Source organism: Lissotriton helveticus, chromosome 1_1 (genome assembly GCF_964261635.1).
Source record: "Lissotriton helveticus chromosome 1_1, aLisHel1.1, whole genome shotgun sequence".
Classification (NCBI taxonomy): Eukaryota; Metazoa; Chordata; class Amphibia; order Caudata; family Salamandridae; genus Lissotriton; species Lissotriton helveticus.
In genome coordinates this window covers 1,553,406,581-1,553,419,938 of record NC_136057.1, presented here as the reverse complement: position 1 = coordinate 1,553,419,938, position 13,358 = coordinate 1,553,406,581, and positions in this window count along the sequence as shown.

Here is a 13,358-nt window from a genome sequence, read left to right as displayed (position 1 = left end):
GGTACAGATAGAAGTAGGTGCAATGCAGAATGAACCAACAGAGGAGTAAAACAAGGCAGGAGGAGTGCAGAAAAGGAAGGAGAGGTGCACAAGGTGGCAAGAGAGGTACAGAAAGAGGCAGGAGGGTTGCAAAAAGAAGAAAGAGAAGAGCAGAAAGAGGCAAGAGAATTGCTGAAAGAGGCTACAGAGGTATGGAAAAAAGCAAGAGAAGTGCAGAAAGAGGGAAGTTAGGTGCAGAAAGAATCAAGAGAAGTGTAGAAAGAACCAACAGAGGTACAAAAAGAATTTGGAGGGGTGTAGAAAAAGGTAGGATAGGTACACAGAGAGGTACAGAAAGAGGAAGGAGTGTTGCAGAAAGAAGGAAGAGAGTGCAGAAAGAAGCAACAAAGGTGCTGAAAGACGCATGAAGGGTACAGAAAGAGCAAGAGAAGTGCAGAAAGAGGCAACAGAGGTACAGAAAGAAGAAACAGAGGTGCAGAAACAGGGAAGAAAGTTGCAGAAACAGGGAAAAGGGGTGCAGAAAGAGGCAAGTCAGGTAAAGGAAGAACCAAGAGCAGTGCTGAAAGAACCAACAGAGGAGCAAAAAGAGGCAAGAGGGATGCAGAAAAGGTAGGAGGGGTGCACAAAGAGGCAGGAGAGGTACAGAAAGAGGCAGGAGTGGTGCAGAAAGAAGGAAGAGAAGTGCAGAAAGAGGCAAGAAAATTGCTGAAAGAAGCAACAGAGGTGTAGGAAGAAGCAAGAGAAGTACAGAAAGAGGCAAGTGAGATACAGAAAGAAGCAAGTTCAGTGCAGAAAGAACCAAAAGAGGTGCAAAAAGAGGCAAGAGGGGTACAGAAAAGGTAGGAGGGGTGCACAAACAGGTAGGAGAAGTACAGAAAGAGGCAGAAGGGGTGCAGAAAGAAGGACGGGAAGTGCATAAAGAAGTAAGAGAGGTGTTGAAAGAGTCACAAAAGGTGCATAAAGAGCAAGAGTAGTACAGAAAGAGGCGATAGAGGTATAGAAAGAGGCAAGAGAGGTATGTAAACAGGCAGGAAAGGTATAGAAAGAGGGAACAGAGGTGCAGATAGGGGCACTAGATGTACAGAAAGAGAATAGAGGGGTACACAAAGAGGCAAGAGATCTGCAGGAAAAAGCAAGAGAGGTGCTGAAAGAGGCAAGTGAGGTGCAGAAAGGAGCAAGAGAGCTTCGGAACAAAGCAACAGAGGTGCTCAAAGAGGCAAGAGAGGTGCGGAAAGAGAAAACAGGGGTACAGAAAGAGGCAAGAGATCTGTAGAAAAAAAGCAACAGAGTTGTTGAAAGAGGCAAGTGAGGTGCAGAAAAAGGCAAGGGATCTGCGGAAAAAAGCAAGAGAGGTGCAGAAAGAAGCAAGAGAGGTGTATAAAGAAGGAAGAGAAGTGAAGAAAGATGTAACAGAGGTCGTGAAAGAGGTGCAAAGGGTGCCGAAAGAGCAAGAGAAGCACAGAAAAAGGCAACAGAGATACAGAAAGAGGCAAGAGAGGTACAGAAAGATGGAACAGGGGTGCTGAAAGAGGCAAAAGAGGTGCAGAAAGAGAAAAGAGGGGTACAGAAAGAGGCAAGAGATCTGCAAGAAAAAAGCAACAGAGGTGCTGAAACAGGCAAGTGAGGTGCAGAAAAAGGCAATAGAAGTGCAGAAAGAAGCATTGGTGGTGCATAAAGGGGCAAGAGAGGTGCAGAAAGAGGGAACAGGGGTGCTGAAAGAGGCAAGAGAGGTGCAGAAAGAGAAAAAAGGGGTACAGAAAGAGGCCAGAGATCTGCAACAAAAAAGCAACAGAAGTGCTGAAACAGGCAAGTGAGGTTCAGAAAAAGATCTGCAGAAAAAGCAACAGAGATGCTGAAAGAGGCAAGTGGGGTGCAGAAAGAGGCAATAGATGTGCAGAAAAAGACAATAGAAGTGCAGAAAGACTCAACGGAGGTACAGAAAGAGGTAAGAGGGGTGCAGAAAGAGGCGAGAGAAGTGCAGTACGAAGCAAAAGAGGTGCTCAAAGAGGCAATAGAGGTGCAGAACGAGGCAAGAGCAGTACAGAAAGAACCAAGAGAAGTGCAGAAAGAAGCAACAGAGGTGCATAAGGATGCCCAAGGGGTGCAGAAAGAAGGAATAGAAGTGCAGAAAAAAGTAACAGAGGTGCTGAAAGAGGCATACAGGTTGCAGAAAGAGGCAAGATAGGTGCAGAAAGAGGCCAGAAGAGTGCAGAAAGAGGAGAGAAGTGCAGAAAAAAGCAAAATAGGTGAAGAAAGAAGGACCATAGGTGCAGAAGGAGGCACAAGAGTACAGAAAGAAAGAAGGTAAGTGCAGAAAGAAGCAACAGAGGTGCTGAACGAGGAAAGGCAGGTGCAGGAAGAGGCAAGAGGGGTGCATAAATAGGCGAGAGAAGTGCAGAAAGCGGTAAGAGAATTACTGAAAAAAGCAACAGAGGTGAAGCAAGAAAAGTACAGAAAGAGGCAAGTGAGATGCAGAAACAGGCAAAAAAGGTACAAAAAGAGACAACAGGGGTACAAAAAGAAGCAAGACAGGTGCAGAAAGAAGCAGGGAAATTGCAGAATGAAGCATGGAAAGTACAGAATGTAGCAGCAGGTGTGCTGAAAAAGGCAAGAGAAGTGTAGAAAGAAGCAAGTGAGGTGCAGAAAGAGGCAAGAGAGGTGCAGAAAGAGGCAAGAGAGGTGCAGAAACAGGCAAGAGAAGTGCAGAAAGAGGCAAGAGAATTTCTTAAAGAAGCGACTGAGGTGTACAAAGAAGACAAATGCAGAAAGAGGCATGTGGGATGAAGAAACAGACAAGAAAGGTACAGAAAGAGGGAAGTTGAGTACAGAAAGAGACAAAAGGGGAGCAGAAAGAAGCAAGACTGGTGCAGAAAGAAGCATGGAAAGTACAGAATGAAGCAACAGGGGTGCAGAAAGCAGCAAGAGAAGTGCAGAAAGAAGCAACAGCAAAAGGTGCACAAAAAGTTAAGAACACTGTGGAAACAGGCAAAAGAGTTACAGAAAGAGGTAACAGAGGTGCAGACAGAGGCAAGAGGTACTGAAACAGGTAAAAGGGGTACCGAAAGAGGCAAGAGGGGTGTGGAAATTTGCAAGAGAGGTGCTGAAAGAAGCAAGAGCAGTGCAAAAGAACCAGCAGAGGTGCAAAAAAGAGGCAAGTGAGGTGCAGAAGGAGGCAAGAGCACTGCAGAAAGAGGCAAACGAGTTGCAGAAACAGGCAATAAAGGTACAGAAAGAGGGAACAGTTGGGTAGACTGAGGCTAAAAGTATAGAACGAGGTAAGAGGGGTGTAGAAAAAGGCAATAGGGATGTAGAAATTTGGAAAAGAGGTACAGGAAGAAGCCAGAGTAGTGCAGAAACAACCAACAGAGGTGCAGAAAGAGGCAAAAGAGGTACAGAAAGAGGCAAGTGAAGTGCAGAATTAAGAAAAAGAGGTGCATAAACAACCAAAAGAGATGGAAAAGGAGGCAAGGGGGTGCAGAAAGGGGTATGAGAGGTATATAGCGGCAAGAGGGGTACAGAAAGATATAGGAAGGGTGCAGAAAGAAGAAGAGAACTGCAGAAAGAAACAACAGAGGTGCTGAAAGAGGCACAAAGGGCAGAGAGAGAGAAGACAGTTTAAGAAAGAAGGAACAGTGGTATAGAAGAAAGCAAGAGTGGCGCAGAAAGAGGGAAGAGAGGTACAGAAAGAGGCAAGAGAGTTGCACAAAGAGGGAAGACGGGTGCAGAAACAGGCAAAAGGGGTGCAGAAAGAAGCAACGAGATACAGAAAGAGGCAAGAGAGGTGCAGAAGGAGGCAAGAGCATGGGCGTCTGCAGGGGGGCAAGGAGGGGTGCTTGCCCCCCTGGAGTGACCCTCCTTGCCCCCCTGTGGATGCCCATGAAAACCGTGACTTCAAGACAGGGTTCTCACTCCCTTTCCTCTCCTTTCTTTTATTTGCTTCCCTGTGAAATGGATCCAAAATAGAAAGACGCTTTTGCTGGAAATGTCATATTTTTCTGAAATTTATTTCCAAAGTGCAGCATTGGGATTAAAAGGCTAAAAACATGAAAATTAACTAAATAAAGTAAGACAGAGTGGTAGCAAACTGGCCAAACTGATTTTATTCACATTGAAACACATTAGCGCCACTTTTACAGAGTTTGCCAGTGAAGCACTATTTTTGTTTTCTTGTCTTTGTTTTCCCTGGACTTGGAACTAGTGCACCAATCCTCGAGGTACTGCAATGTTTGGATTGGAAAACAAAATGTGTGCTGCGGCTCTGCGTCCAGGGATGTGGTCTTTTTACCATACTGCTTACGTTTTGTAAGGATATAAGCAATGGCTATTGTCAGTCAGTCAGTCAATTAGTCTTTATTTCGAATAAAAAAAATTCATAAAAGACAATATACAACCATATACAGTATAAGATCCACTGGTTATTCCCTGGAACTAAAAAAAGTACAGTACACATACAAAAACACTATATACATCAAAATAGGACGGTCAATGCAAAGGTATACTCAGTCTCTTGGTTCGAATCAGCCAGGCCCATCCCAAAAATTTAGCAACACAAACCACCACTGTTTCAGATCTTACAACTTGTAGTTTTGTGAGTGCTTCTCGATAACCACTACAATTCAGGGATGAACATATGGGTTTTAGCCATTTACTTCTAGGCGCTCGATAGACAGGACAACCAAAGAAAAAGTGGCCAACACTTTCTTCCTGGTCGGGACACCAGGGACATTTGCTTTCTGTCTTCATGTCCCATTTAACAGTAAAGGAATTGACAGGCAAGGTGCCAGTGCGGAACTGATGATATAGTTTACGATCTAACACCTTGGAAATCAGATCCCAATACTGCTCAAGTGAAGGAGTAACCTTGTGCAATAAAAATAATCCAGTTAAATTTGTATCCAGGGATTGGGTTACTAAAATAGATTTTTTCCATGCCCAAAAGAGCGCCTTAAACTCAGGTTTTGATGGAAAGATTGTCCCCCCTGGGTTGGACCAAAGCTCTGGAAGGCCCATCATGTGTAGGATGTTTCTAACTTCCCTAAGCCAAGGTATTTTTTGCGCACCCCATAGTGATTTTACCTCGTCTAATTCCCGGGAGAAAAGGCTAAGCTCAGGGGTGGTCCAAAGGCGACGCCATAGTGCCACTAGGCGATACTGGGCCAACTCATTAATTGGTCTACAACCAAGATCTAATAACAAGGGTTTTATAGGTGCAGACTGCGGAAGACCTACCAGGTTCCGTAGGAACCTATTCTGCGCTACAGCCAAGCATGAAAGGTCTTTGTGGCCCCAGACTTCGGCTCCATATAGGGTTGCAGAAATGACCTTAGCCTCGTAGATCTTTAGGGCTGGAGTAATACGTTTTGTGAAAGAGTTCTTTTGCTCATGAACCAAACATCCAGCCAACCTATTAAATTTCAGTTTAGACGTCTCCAATTGGGAGTTCCAGTTGAGATGATGATCAAGGGTCACACCTAGATATGTCATGACCTTGACCTGCTCAAGTAGAACACCATTAAGGGACACAGAGCAATTCGGAGGGGTTTTCTTACAAAAAACCATACATTTGGTCTTATCAACATTTATTTGTAAGTCGTTTGTTTTACAAAACTCAGAGAATCTATTCAGAGCTACCTGGAGCCCACCTCTTGTTTTTGAAAGGAGGAGGGTGTCGTCTGCGAAGATAAGCATGGGGTATTTGCGACCACCCAGCATTGGTGCATCGGACTGTATATTATTAAAATATTGGGCCACCTGGTTAATAAACAAAAGGAACAAAGTGGGGGCCAGGACACAACCTTGGCGTACCCCACGTTGTACAGGGAAACTTTTAGTCACCTGCCCCTGGCTACCCCACCTCACCTGGGCGAAATTATCCTCATGTAAGCGTTGGACTAGGCTCAAAAGCTCTAAAGGAAGGCCCATTAATCTAAGAGCCTCCCAAAGCTTCTTCCTTGGGACTAAATCAAAGGCCGACTTAAGGTCGACAAATGCGGCGTATATTACACTGCCGCCCAAAAAGACCACCTTCCAAAAGAGTAGTGAAAACCGGAGGATCTGGTCAATAGTACTGGTGCCAAACCTAAACCCTGCCTGCATGGGGGAAAGTATGTTATTTGTATCGATCCAACCCTGGATTCTTACTAAAATCATCCTTGACACAATTTTCTGGATCGAATCGATCAGACTGATGGGCCGATAGTTGTTTGGGATGGAGCGGTCACCCTTCTTATATACTGGCAAAATTTCCGCCCCTTTCCAAGATTTGGGGATCTCAGCCCCTGCAGCTATATTATTTGCCAGTAACGTAATGTAGGGAACCCATAGGTCAGGATTAAGCTTAAAGAGGTCTGCAGGGATAGCATCTAGGCCAGGAGCTTTACCCGACTGAACTGACTCAAGGGCATGTACAGTATCCGATTCAAGAAAGATGAGTCTATCTCCTATTTGAGGGAGGGAACTCGGTAGCATGGTAGCTGTTATTCGGTCCGGTGCTATACTTGGGTCGTTGAATTGTGCCGAAAAGAATTCCACCCAAGATTGAGCTGAGACATGATTGTCAGGAGTTTGGGCGACTAAGGCCCTTCCCCTCCTGACAATCAGCCAAAACTCAGTTAAATTAGAGGACTCACAGGCTCTGAGGAGGTCGAGCCAGTAGGAGTCATCCCAGTCCCGCTTGGCAGCCCAAAGAGTATGTTTATAGCACTGCCTAGCTATCCTAATGTCTACTATGTTCCTGGCCTTGACAGCAGCTATTAAGCTGCTGTGAGCATCTCTGCAACTCTTGTTGTACCATTTTTTGTGCACCTTAGTGATAACGGACTTTAGGGGCTTGGTAAGGAGGTTTTTAAGACTCAAAAAACACTCCTCGTGGAGATTGGTGATTATTGAATCAACGACACCAGAGGGGGATAGCGGTGGCATTCTACTCCACACACTCCGGACCTTCTCCTCAATCTTGGAAATAAGCGCTAGATCATCTAAAACCCTGGACCATTTTACTCGACGTCTGTTGTCACACAGAACTACATCCGACGTTAAGCAGTTTGTTCCCCTGTCTGGGGCACCCAAGCCGGGGACCAGGATCTCAAGTGAGAGAGGATTATGATCACTCTCTGGTCGGGGCTCGACCACCATATCTCGTACGATAGACCAACATTCAATATTGATCAATATGTAGTCGATGCGGCTAGAGCTCAGACCATTATCAAAGGTATTTGTCCCTAAGCTATCGGAGCGTGTGCGCCCGTTAACGGCCCGAAAGCCCCATTCCAAACAAAAACCCAGCCAATGTAAGGCTGCCTCAGTGCCCCTAACTCCCTTGGAGATGGTTAACGGGGGAATGTTCCAGGCTGTGTCCTCCTCAGCTCCCACATCCTCTGCCAGGGTAAGTATGGGCTCAAAGGATGCGTTCATATCGCCCGCTACAATGACGATCTGGTCGGCTCTAGAATTCTTCAGAAGTCGATCGAGGTCATTCAGAACGGTTTGTTTTCTCCCACCCTGACAGCCACGGGCATAAACATCAACCAAAAGAAAATCAATGGTATTGGCTTTGCTCAGGATAATACACAAGAGGTCCGCACTCTCTACCGGGATTTCCTTGCCACAAAAGCCCAGATTATTTTTAATCCAGATAGTAAGGCCACCAGAGGCCCTACCCTTGGGACTCTGGATAGCAGGTTTAAAAAAATTGAGAAAGCCCAGCCTGTATAAGGGGACTGTTGACCATGTTTCCTGGAAGACAACGATGTCGTATGAGTCAATGAAATTGGCCCAATCGTCGTTGTCCAGGCGTCCCCGTAACCCTGCAATGTTCCAGGATGCTACTCTCAGTGGGTAATCCGTGCCATTGGCTCGGGGTGTCAGTGCCAGGCCCATCTCATCTGGCCTAGGCTTAACCAGAATATCAATAGGATCTGGAATTGGGCCCAGATTTCCAGGCAGAGTTAAATCATTACAAGGCAATATTAAAGTAATAAGTGGTGCGGTCTCCCGTGAGAGAGGAGAGTTCATTAAGGGCAAAATGTCACCAGACCCCTTAAGTCAGTCGACATCCTCCAGACAGCCAAACATATTTGAGGTCGGTGCCCCCTGCCACCAATTATGCTGAATATGTCCATCAAACATATGAGTTGGCCGTCTGGCATGCTGGACAGTTGACCATAAGCCCTCCTTCGCAGGTTGGTGTCTAGGGGGGTAGGAAAAAGTAAGAGGTCTCACAACAATTGTGGAATTGACTTCATAGGATGGCCATGCACAGAGATGCTGGGCTGTGTGGGGGTCAGCAAAAGATACCACAACGCAGTCTCCAGCTACAGACTTGCGCGTGGGGCCTATCCAAGGCACTCTCCGTACCATAAGAACACTACTTCTATGCTGATCGGGGAGCTGTTTATTAGTATTAAGCCAATGAATGACCTTGTTTTTCAAGGAAAGATGGTTCTCCTGGGAATACTGGTCCAATTCTGGGACGCCAGCTAATATAATAACATAGGGCCCAGCTTCCGGTGGGAGGTCAATAAACCCCCCGCGAGAGTTGGAACGGCTGGCCTGCCGTTGAGGGTAGTTCACATGTTCAAGCCGTGTGGCGTGGTGGGCTGCTGCTCTTGGGTTAAAGTTCTGCCTATTAACAGGTTTTTGCACGGGGAGAGAATTTGGTACAACTGGGCTAGGGGTAGATACAATAGGGTTAACAGTAGTGGTGCGAGGCTTTGGTATAGGTTTAGGTGTTGGCAAGGTCACAGGGATACTTTGAGGTAAATGCAGGGGAGGTAGTATGGGTTCGGGTGCCTTAGATTGAGGGATAGGTTCAGCTACACATGGAAGCTTAGCTTCCATTTCCTTTAAGCTCAGACTAGCCAGGGTGACTATGGTCCTATCCATTTCCAGCAAATTGTTCTCTATACGAGAGAGCCTTAATTCCAAGGGGGATAGTAATTGCTTAAGCGTGCCCCAAACTATTTTAAGGAATTCTTCATCACCCTCCCTGTCATTCGTAGGTCTACTCAACCGACCTTCCAGTTTGTTCGCACTATTCTTCCCTGGGGAGGTGATGAGGATGTTGTCTACCACCGGGCTATGTAAGCCAGGAGCGACTTCCCCGACCAAAACGCTGGAATTGGTTTTAGAGCTATCATCTTTCGCCCCAAGAGAACCCATGGCCCGTCTGCTGTTAAAAAACTGTGATCTTGCAATTCTAGCTTTTTTCCGAGCATAAATAGATCTCGCAAGGCATTTCTTTTTATAGATTGCTGCTTTCTTGGCACTACACGATCTCATAATTAGATTAATTTTGGGAGAAGGGATGGAGCCTGTAACACTAATTAGTGGGGCAGGGTCCTTGTTTTGTTGCACTGGACTAGGTTGGGGGTTAGGGGGGGAATTAGGAAAGGTAGTTGGAGGTGCGGGATGGATAGCTGCCGTTATTATCAGAGGCCGGGGGGCAGCTGTGCGATCGGGGGTACGGGCAGAGGCAATGTTCCCCAGGGAGGATTTTTTTGTACTAGCTATATGCTCTGACAACCTTCTTGCAGCTTCAAGGTCCAAAGAGACCCTGTGCTGCATTTTACTGATTTCCTCGTCAATGGCCAAATTGGTTTTGACTAGGAAATCATCCAGGGTTCTGTTGGAATCACTCGCAGCCATGAGGGTTTTACTCCGACTACCCCGTGAGCACATTTTACAGAATACAAGTGAATAAATAACAATACATACAAACAATAAAACTGTATAATGTACCAACGAGGGGGGGGTGGCCCAGCCCATCCCTCTTAGTCCTCGAACGGCCTCAAACGGCCCGCTCTTTGCCCGGTCTTCGCCCCGGGCTGCGTCCCGCGCTGCGGGAGTGCTGGGACAATAAGTAGGAAGTCGTGTAAAACAGGGGGGGCGTGGCAGCAGGGAGAGCGGACCGGAAATTCGAAAATGGTCTTGCAGGGACTCCTGGACACTGGAGTCCCCTGCACGCTCGCAGCCCCGCTGACCACACTCACCCGGTACCTGCTTACAGTCCGTCACCAAATGCCCCGGTGTCTGCTGAGGCGAGTTGTGGTTGAAAGTCCAGGAAATGCCGCTACAGTTCAGGGTAAAACAAAGTGCCTCCGTGCTCAATATCGCGTCCCACAGTTGAAAGGGTGGGGGAAGTTTATAAGACCGCAGAGGGGCGGGGGGCGTGGCAGCAGGGAGAGCGGACCGGAAATTCAAAAATGGTCTTGCAGGGACTCCTGGACACTGGAGTCCCCTGCACGCTCGCAGCCCCGCTGACCACACTCACCCGGTACCTGCTTACAGTCCGTCACCAAATGCCCCGGTGTCTGCTGAGGCGAAGCGGCACCTGCGGAGCGGGTGCGGCGAGTTGTGGTTGAAAGTCCAGGAAATGCCGCTACAGTTCAGGGTAAAACAAAGTGCCTCCGTGCTCAATATCGCGTCCCACAGTTGAAAGGGTGGGGGAAGTTTATAAGACCGCAGAGGGGCGGGGGGCGTGGCAGCAGGGAGAGCGGACCGGAAATTCAAAAATGGTCTTGCAGGGACTCCTGGACACTGGAGTCCCCTGCACGCTCGCAGCCCCGCTGACCACACTCACCCGGTACCTGCTTACAGTCCGTCACCAAATGCCCCGGTGTCTGCTGAGGCGAGTTGTGGTTGAAAGTCCAGGAAATGCCGCTACAGTTCAGGGTAAAACAAAGTGCCTCCGTGCTCAATATCGCGTCCCACAGTTGAAAGGGTGGGGGAAGTTTATAAGACCGCAGAGGGGCAGGGGGCGTGGCAGCAGGGAGAGCGGACCGGAAGTTCGAAAATGGTCTTGCAGGGACTCCTGGACACTGGAGTCCCCTGCACGCTCGCAGCCCCGCTGACCACACTCACCCGGTACCTGCTTACAGTCCGTCACCAAATGCCCCGGTGTCTGCTGAGGCGAGTTGTGGTTGAAAGTCCAGGAAATGCCGCTACAGTTCAGGGTAAAACAAAGTGCCTCCGTGCTCAATATCGCGTCCCACAGTTGAAAGGGTGGGGGAAGTTTATAAGACCGCAGAGGGGCGGGGGGCGTGGCAGCAGGGAGAGCGGACCGGAAGTTCGAAAATGGTCTTGCAGGGACTCCTGGACACTGGAGTCCCCTGCACGCTCGCAGCCCCGCTGACCACACTCACCCGGTACCTGCTTACAGTCCGTCACCAAATGCCCCGGTGTCTGCTGAGGCGAGTTGTGGTTGAAAGTCCAGGAAATGCCGCTACAGTTCAGGGTAAAACAAAGTGCCTCCGTGCTCAATATCGCGTCCCACAGTTGAAAGGGTGGGGGAAGTTCATAAGACCGCAGAGGGGCGGGGGCGTGGCAGCAGGGAGAGCGGACCGGAAGTTCGAAAATGGTCTTGCAGGGACTCCTGGACACTGGAGTCCCCTGCACGCTCGCAGCCCCGCTGACCACACTCACCCGGTACCTGCTTACAGTCCGTCACCAAATGCCCCGGTGTCTGCTGAGGCGAAGCGGCACCCGCGGAGCGGGTGCGGCGAGTTGTGGTTGAAAGTCCAGGAAATGCCGCTACAGTTCAGGGTAAAACAAAGTGCCTCCGTGCTCAATGGCTATTGAAATGGGTCCATTCAGGGCCCTGAAGTCGTGTCCTTAACTTTTCAGGCAAAAGCACTCACTGATTTCTGAATAGTGAGTGCAAAAGCATGAAGGTAACCATGTTGTTCCTGCTTACATTTCCCATGGTTTGCTAAATTTTGCATTCCCTATAAGTGTTTGCTTTTTCCAGGATGTTGTTACTTTTTTTTTGTAGGCTGCATATTTCTCTTGTCTAGTGCGTAATTTAAATTGAGCCGCATCCAGGTGTTTATAGCGGGCAACAATTGGGTTGTAGTTGAAGACAGTGGGAGTTTTTCTCAGTGGGGCAGTACAGTGTTCAGTGGGGGAGAGGATGTGGCACAATGGTCAGAGCTGCTGAATTTGGAACTGGGAACCAGGTTCAGCCTTAATAACCAGTCCACCAGACCACTCTCCTGCGAGAGCACAATCACATGCTAGACCTTAGAAGGCTTTGCAACACCTTAGAAGTCCTGGTGTCTTCGCACCAGCAGGTGGACTCTAGCATTGCAAGTGTAGGTTAACCTTCAAGGCTTGTCCACCACTTTCCATACTGAAGTTCACCTCCAGTCTTGGGGGAAAGCCTATGAAGCTGCACACCCTAGAACAACAGTCACTGAGGTCACAGGACCCTTGAGAAGAGCCAGCTCTAGGGCGGTCCAACCAGTGTGACCGCACCGGGTGCTGACTTTAGGTGGAGGCATTATGTTTGCAAGTATATTATGGTTTTAAAAAAGCTTGCTGCCTCCTTCCTGGCCTCCAGCAATTTTCGGCAACAATAAAAATGTCATGATGACTCTGGTGATTAATGTTCTTCCTAGAGAGAGATCATAATTTTGTCTAGTGGAAGTTTTGACTCATGGAAAGGTAGCTCAGAGGGTTAATGTACCGGCTGCAAAGAACATGCGCCATGCAGATCACAAAGTGCACATAATGTAACTAGGTCAGTGGGCTACTGCTTTTGTCAGAGATATCCTTTTGTTACTTGCAGTTTATAAGTTAAAATCCTAACTTAGGACAGTGAGCTATTAACTGTCATCTAAGAGCTGCATTCAAACTGCAAGGTATAAATTAGAGCGTTATGACCCCCCCCCCCCCAGTCTTTGATTATCCTAATGTCTCAAAAAGTGTTCTTTTGGACAGAAATCAATTTTCATTATTAAGGAGAACCCCCAACCATGGTATTACGTTTTAAATTCCGGGTATTGTGTTTCTCCAGGCCAATTACTATAAAACTATACGGGCTATTAGTATGGTTGTCATGTGACTCCTACACCTTGTAGTCCTTAGTCTTATGTTACATTTTCTATACAGTGATTTACACACATATTGATTGTCTCTGTGTAATGTGTGTGATGTAAAGTGCTCTGACACCCTGCAATGGTATGAGTGGCGCTGTAAATCAAATAAAGGCAACTGAGAGAGAGTGGTTATGTAAACCTGAGGGGCACAGTTAAAGGGTGGTAGTGAGGGAATCCATGGCAGAGGTGGTCATTGGGGGGCACTAACAAACATTAATGTACAGGACACCACCAGTGCTATGGCTGGCCCTGCCCTTGAGGCCAGTCTGCCTCACCCATAGGTACCTCCATTGGCCTTGTTTCAGCATTAGTAGCTGGAACTCACCAGGGATTGGCAATGCACGATTTGCACGCAAACCAAACTAAGTTCGCAAACTTACAGTCACCCGGCTTCATTCACAAGCACTTTTAACATGTGCTGCCTGCTGTGGGGCCACTGGAATTAATTATGCAGCAAAGGATGACAACATTATGCCGTAGTGT